Source organism: Tenrec ecaudatus, chromosome 13 (assembly GCF_050624435.1).
Source record: "Tenrec ecaudatus isolate mTenEca1 chromosome 13, mTenEca1.hap1, whole genome shotgun sequence".
NCBI lineage: Eukaryota > Metazoa > Chordata > Mammalia > Afrosoricida > Tenrecidae > Tenrec > Tenrec ecaudatus.
This window is the reverse complement of record NC_134542.1, coordinates 84263816-84270897: the sequence shown is the minus strand read 5'-3', so window position 1 is coordinate 84270897 and position 7082 is coordinate 84263816. Positions and strand designations below refer to the sequence as shown.

The 7082-nt window shown below is 40.1% G+C and overlaps 1 pseudogene; it reads left to right on the top strand.

Annotated features, from left to right (window-relative positions):
- The first annotated feature begins 5977 nt into the window (after window positions 1–5977).
- On the top strand, window positions 5978–6749 carry LOC142424022 (cytosolic acyl coenzyme A thioester hydrolase-like; annotated as a pseudogene).
- Window positions 6750–7082: the final 333 nt, after the last annotated feature.

Genomic DNA, 7082 nt, shown 5'->3' with positions numbered 1-7082 from the left:
GCTTATTCCTCTGACACATATTTCTTTTGGAGTAAAGTTGTGAAAATTTTACTATCTTATGACCCATGGAAAGGAACTTTGAAATATGTCTGTCTTTGGCATGTGATATTATCTGTGGAGATGATGAAGGATCTTCATCAGTTTTCTGAAATTTGAGAATGTCTTAAGAGACATCTAGATAATCAACCATCGTTCACGGATTTATATCAGGGAACACCAAATTAGGTCAGGGGCCTAATCATTTCAGGATGCTGTTCGACAATGTTTCTGTTTAAACCAGCACCAATGAGAGCTGGCGTGCCTCCAGCTCCAGCAGTACCTTATAGCAGCATCTTGCACATGTAGCTCAGGGAACTCCACACATGATACCATATTTAATAAGGAAAAATTCACATTTTACAACAATTGCATTTGTCACTGCTGAAAAACAAACCAGTATGTGGAATGTTTTATTACAATGACTACATTCTTGTGAGAAATGATTAAGTCTCTAGAAAAGTAAGGCCAAAAGACCTCATTCACCATAACGCAAATATTAATCACACATAAATAATACAGGTGTCTTACTATACGCCACATTCCCCTAAAATATAGATTACACATCCTAGGGGCAAATAGTAGCACCTCAGACTTGAAATAAATCCCTCAAGCCATGGTGGCCAAAAGGAAATCATTTATGTTTTGACAGTTTAATATACTTTTTGGTTATGCATAAGAGATGAAAATATTTACACCAATATAAGAGAGTGAAAGAAAAATTAAATCTGACTAATCGACCTGTTCAAAATATGATTTTTAATTTCAAGGAATTTTTATAACTACCACAAATAATAAATATGCCTCCCACAATTCAACCGTATCCATTCATTTTTAATTATTTCACAGCAGCTGAAAAACAAACCAGTCTCTCAATTCCAAGGAAAGTTCCCCCAGTATGCACCCCTCCTCCATCTGGAAGAAAGGAGGGCTTCCTGCCAACGTAGAACACCGCAGAGTGAGACAAACGTCACCAACAGAGATGAACACGGAGTGAAATAGAGAATGCCTCTGGGAGAGGATGTGGACCGCAGGAGGTGAAGACAGAAGAAAGACTAATTTGTCACCACTTGCACATTTGTACCCGTTGAATGTTGGGACATACGTCTATGCTCGTTTAACCCTTTTGTAATCTGGAGGACATCTATTGCCCACCAGTATTTTCATTCGCTCAGGTGTCTTGCGATGATGCTACCCCAGCATAGTCCACGGGCCGCTTCCTGCCTGGTAGCACTTGTATTAGCGTCTTAACCTGAGGAAATGTCTTACCACCAGAGTCCATCTGGGACATCTGTGTCTCACATCGTTGTATCAAAATCCATGTTGTCTCTCATTGTCTCCTCCTAGCTTTCAACACACTGTCACCAAAAAATTCAGAACGGAAAACAACTGGACCCGGAAATGACTAAAAACATTTTAAATGTACTTGTCAGCAAAATAGGAATTGATCATTCTTAGGACCGTATTTCACTCTTGTGTTTCCACAAGCATTTTTTGGCATTTGCTATTACTACAATATGGTGTTAGGCATTAAGGAGAAGCGGGAAAACAGGTGGTATCGAAATAGTTGATCTATTTTAGGGTGACACCGTCAATTCATGGTACCCCCAGTAAGAATGATTGAGCTGTTGTACAAATGGATGTTCTCTTTGTAACGTTACCCTAGGAGAGACTTCCCACACATGCACACTGAAAAACCTTGTAAGATAGGATCGAGCTAAAGAAACGTCTGCAGTTTCATTCTGACACAATTTGATTCAAGTCCTTGTTCCTGTACTTCCTTGTAGACTTCTTAGGAGTTCTGTTCTTCAAATAAAGAAATGTCCTTTCAGCAATATTTATATCACAAGAAATCCTTTATGATTTCATGACCAAAATTGCCAACCTTTGAACAACTCAGCTTCTACTGTCCCTTTTACTACCGTAGTTCTTGTCAATTGCAAACACTTTAATGCATATCCTGGTCTCTTCCTCACTTATCCTCTCAGCTTTCCACCTTTGCTCCCTCCCTGCTTGTGAGAGTTTAGTATTGTGTCAGTTGGACTCACTTGGAAATCCCCCATGATGGGATCTAACAGTGTATTCAACTCCAAGATGGGATTGTGGTGGACTGCAAAGCACGAGGTTTAGGATGGTGGGCTGCCCTCTTAATCAGATCACAGCTCAGATAAAATTGGGAGAATATTTCGTAGGGAGAATCACTTATCCCTGTTTAAACAGACTCTGTAGAAAGCCTTCTCCTCTTTTGTTGCTGGCCTAGAACCTGCATCTGTCTCATTGACCACCATTTCCTTGCACTTGATCGAATGGCCTCATATTGAGACCAGCTCTGGGAGCGATCGGTGGCCTGCCATTTGGCTGACTAATTTTGGCTTCATTCGATTCTGTGTTCAGAAGCCTGACCTGCTGATCTTGGGTTTATCCACTCCTGCCTCCACGAGATCTTCCTGCTTTCTGGGTCAGCAGTTAACCTCTGACACACACATTGGATTCAGAATGAACTTACCCATTTCCACAACTGCTAGTGCTACTTTACGATCTATAGATCCCTGACTCTTTCCTTTGCTTCCTTTTCCTGTGTTCTTTCTCCCTTTCCTGTGTTCTTTCTGGGTTTGCTTCTCTAGAAAACCCAATCTAGCACACTGTCATTTCCAGCAAAGATGATCTAGAATGTCTATCTTTAAAAAAAAGAAAGAAACATACAGAAAAGGGAGACAAAGAGAGAGAGAGTGCCAGTGGGGAAGTGGAAGGGGCAAAGGAAAGTAGCTCCTGTTTAGTCCACTTTCCTTTGCACCGTCTCTCCTTACACCAAGCCTCGAAAAGAAACTCTCCTGTTTCCTCTCTCCCCAGCCTCACCTACTACTCTAACTGACCTTAAGCAATACACTGCCATTCTCGTGTCCGGACTAAGAGTGCTCTTGGTGTGCTAACCAGTGGGCTCTCTATCGTCAGATCCAATGGCTGCGCCTCTATTAGTGTCGAACTTCAGTCACCAGTAGCATGAAACAGCGATGGCCTCTCCTCCTTTCTGAACACACTTTCTTTTCTTGACACCCGTTCTTGTTTTTCTGTCTGCTTCATTATGTCTGTTTGATAGTGTCGGTGTTAGATTTTTCAGCTCACCTCAACCTCAACATTTTGAAGACTCGTAACATTCTGTCTTATCACTCCATCCCTTTCACGTTTCCTATCCACGACTTCTATTTAAATGACTTTATTTAGTTTCATAGATTTCTAAGGGATGCATATCTCTCTAGTGTGTTCTTCTCCATTATAGATATCTACCTTGTTCAGCTGAACATTATGCCACAAATCCTGAGAAACATTCAAGAATTAAAATAGGAGGTGGGACAACAAACATAAAGGAGAAATCTCCTGGGAAAACTGCAATGTATAATTGGGCTACCTGTGGTGAAGTTAAAGAGAAGAAGTATGGAAAAGTATATAAAAATCTGTCTGAATATTTTCAAAAAGACACAGAAAAAAACCTGAATAGAATTAGTAATTATAATTTTTTTTGGTTTATCAAGCCCTTCATCAAAGGTTTCAAAGGTCTGATATATAACCTTTTCCCCTATGTAGATCTTTCTAGTTTTTAAATACCAGATAGAAAAATGTTAAGAATGTGTTTAGTGAATTCATATGTTCACATAGTTTTAATTATTTAGTTTTTTTTATTTTTCTCAGTATCATTGGTTACAGGCATACATTTAATTTAACTTCTTTCATAAATTATACAAATTTTAGGCCTGGTACTTAATGCATCAGGTGTTGTAAGTGCTCCAAATTTTTGCTGAACAATAATTTAGTGATATCAGATCTCTTAAAATCTGTGCTATGCAAATACAGAGATCAGTATGAAGAGTTATTTAGCTGTTTGAGAATGAAACCGCTTTCAAAATAATTTTCTTTCATGGACATATCCATTAGGCAGAGTAGGACTTCAAATAAGGCCCATGATATATTGAGGGGTCCATGAAAATGTTTTATATTATTTTAAAATCAAAAGTTCATTCTAATGTCAGATAAAGATAAGAAAAACATTTTACCAGATTAAACCCCTTGAAGCAGAATTCAAAAAATAATCAAAAATTAGTATTAACTTTCTGATCTCTATGTAACTAAGTTCAGACTCATTACCTTCGGCATAAGGGTCCCCATAATCTGATCTCAACCTAACTCCTCCTGTAGAGATATTATGATCTCTCCAGTTCACTGAGTCACTGTTCCCACGCGGCTTCCCATCACATCTGGGTCATCCTACTCCTGGCTGCTTTATAAAAGAGATTTCGCCCATTCATAGCCCAACCTCCTCGAGTAAAATTTTCAAGACATGGCTTAACTATATCAGGATATACTAAATAGATGTTTATCTGCCTCCTTCTATAGCCAATCTGAAGAATTATTAATTGATAATGTCACATGTCTTTATTTGATTCTAAGTATTATTTACCTCCCTTTGGGTAGACAACATAAGCGATCATCTATGAGGCAGCTTCAAGAAGTTTGTATAAAAATGGAACTGAAAGACCATGGAATCTTTTCACCGACTTTATGGACCACGCTTGCATTTCATTATATCATACATTTTATTGTTTCTAAAATATGCCTTCTTTCTCATACCTTGTCCCATATAGAGGAGCTTTGAAAATGTTATGTTGCGTGAACTAAGTCAGGCCTGTGAAGGAGAGGGACCTAGAGACTTCTCCCAAAGCTGCAGGCTGGTTTCCATTGTGTGTTGTTTATTGTGGCTTTTGGCCAGCCTCCCTCAGGGAAGCTGGTGGGCTTCTCTAGCCATGGGTCAACAAGCTTTATCTCAAATTAATGATTAAGAAAGCAATACTCATCACATCTTGGAATTCTCCTCGGCTAAAATGTATTTTGTATGAGAAAACTTCAAAACATTTGTGGAAAATGGAACTTAAAGATAATAGAAATTTTCATGAACCTTTTAAAGTCCTTTCCACACCCCAGTCCACCCCCACCCCATGTATTTCAACCAATCATAATTTCTTTCTTCTTGGTCCCTAAGGTTTCTGTAGTTAAACTCTGTGAAATATCCCTCTTTCCAGAGTAAGGATTCACAAAGAACTATCCATTCTTTCATTTTAACAGACTCCCAACTGGCTCTTTGATATTACTCAATTTTCGATGCATGGCTTTCATAGGTGCATTATCTTCTATGGGCCAAGAGTATGAGAATATGTATTTGTGTTGTCAACATGAATGCATTGAGAATTACTGAATGATTTTGGTCCCATTTTTCCTTGTCTGTTTTCTTTGTAATCTTGCAAGAATTTTTGCCAATCATTGCTACCACCAGTGGCAGTAGTTTGAGGTTCTGGGCAATTTATTATCCTAGACGTTGTCTAGTTTGTGGAATCTCAGACTCCATGAGCTACAAATAAAACCAGGACGTGGTTACCATGTATAAATTGATAGGATGGCCACCTACATGAAACAGAGCTAAGAAAGGTCATAAGACAAACTAAAGTACTAGCCTCTCTGGCAGCTAAGAGCCCACACAATGAAAGTTAGATATTGATTCAGGTAGTCCAAATTTGTAGCAGCTACTGCCAGGATTTTATGAATTCTGAGTCTGTTTATGATTTTATGAATCAAGTCATTTCTGAAAATGGAAAATGTGAAACCTGGAGACAATGCAGAATTTCCTTCTGGAATTCCTACCTACTGTATGGACATGTATTTTGACTGCCACTTTCTTATACCTATTTCCTTGACCATATCTCACTAAGAAAAAAGTTTATTAAATGGGTGGCTACTTTGGAGATCTTAAGAAGTATCTGAACTGTGATTTCCGAGCAATAAATTAAAACAAAAAAGAATCCTGCATTAAAAGCTTTTATGTGACATCAAGAAAGAAGAGTTATTCCCTGGGGGTTATTGTATCTAAATTAACCAAACAAAGCAAAGTATTGCAATGTCAAAGTCCTGTTCCTGTTATATCTGTGCCTTTGAAATGCACCCCACGTTCGCATCCTGCCAGATACCTGCACTCTCCTTCAGGGACCTGCCACCAGACCCCCATATTGGGCTCAGAAACCAGGATCCTAACTGTTATCCAGATGCTCTGGACCATGTACTGGATGACACTGTAGGCATCCTCCACGGAGGGACCATCTTGAAGATGACTGAGGAGGTGGAGGCAATCATGAGCACCTGCCACTGGAACAGCCAGGACAGGGAACATTATACAGCTACCTTGACCCAGAGGGAGCACACAGTCTTCCTGTCATCCATGTGCATCAGTGAGGTGGTTCATGTCAGCACCAAGATTACCTGCAACTTCAAGAACTCTGTGGAAGTCCGGGTCAGTGTGATTTCTGAAAACATCCATGTGGGACCAAGAAAACTAACCAACAACACTGTGACCCACTCTGTGGTATGCTGTTGCCTTATGTTGGGCTTTCCTGCTCAAAGCATGAGGAGGAGGAGGAGGAGGGTTGGGAGCTGTATAAAGCCAAGAACCTGGCACATGAAGACCAAATAGAGAAATGGGGACATTGTCCAGCCCATCTTCAACCCAATGCTCTTGATCCACCTGATCGGGCCATCTGATTGTACCATGCACAGTTTCATGCATGGTGTGTCGCAATAAAGATCATAGCAGAGGTGGCAGGACTGTGGCTACCTGCCACGATAAGACCACCATCATCACAGCCTCTCTGGACATCATTAATTACCCCCAGTAAGATCAGTAAAGGATATGCTATCACCATTTCCAATAACATGACTTTCATAAGTAACTTGAGGTCCTCGTGGATACTGATGATCATGGTGGAGAACTCAAAGCAGCAGTACCAGGCTCCCAGTGCTTCTTCACTTACATGTCCCTGAGCCATGGGTGCAGGTCACTATTGGTGCCCGAGCTGGCACCTGGTTCAGAGGATAAGAACAAGTGCTTTGGGAAAGGCAAAGGATGGTACTTGCAGATGAAGTCCAAGTGGCAGAGTAAATGGGTCTTAGATCTAGGTGTCTGTGTGACAGGGCCTAGAACAGCCAACAGAGACTAAGAACATCGTATC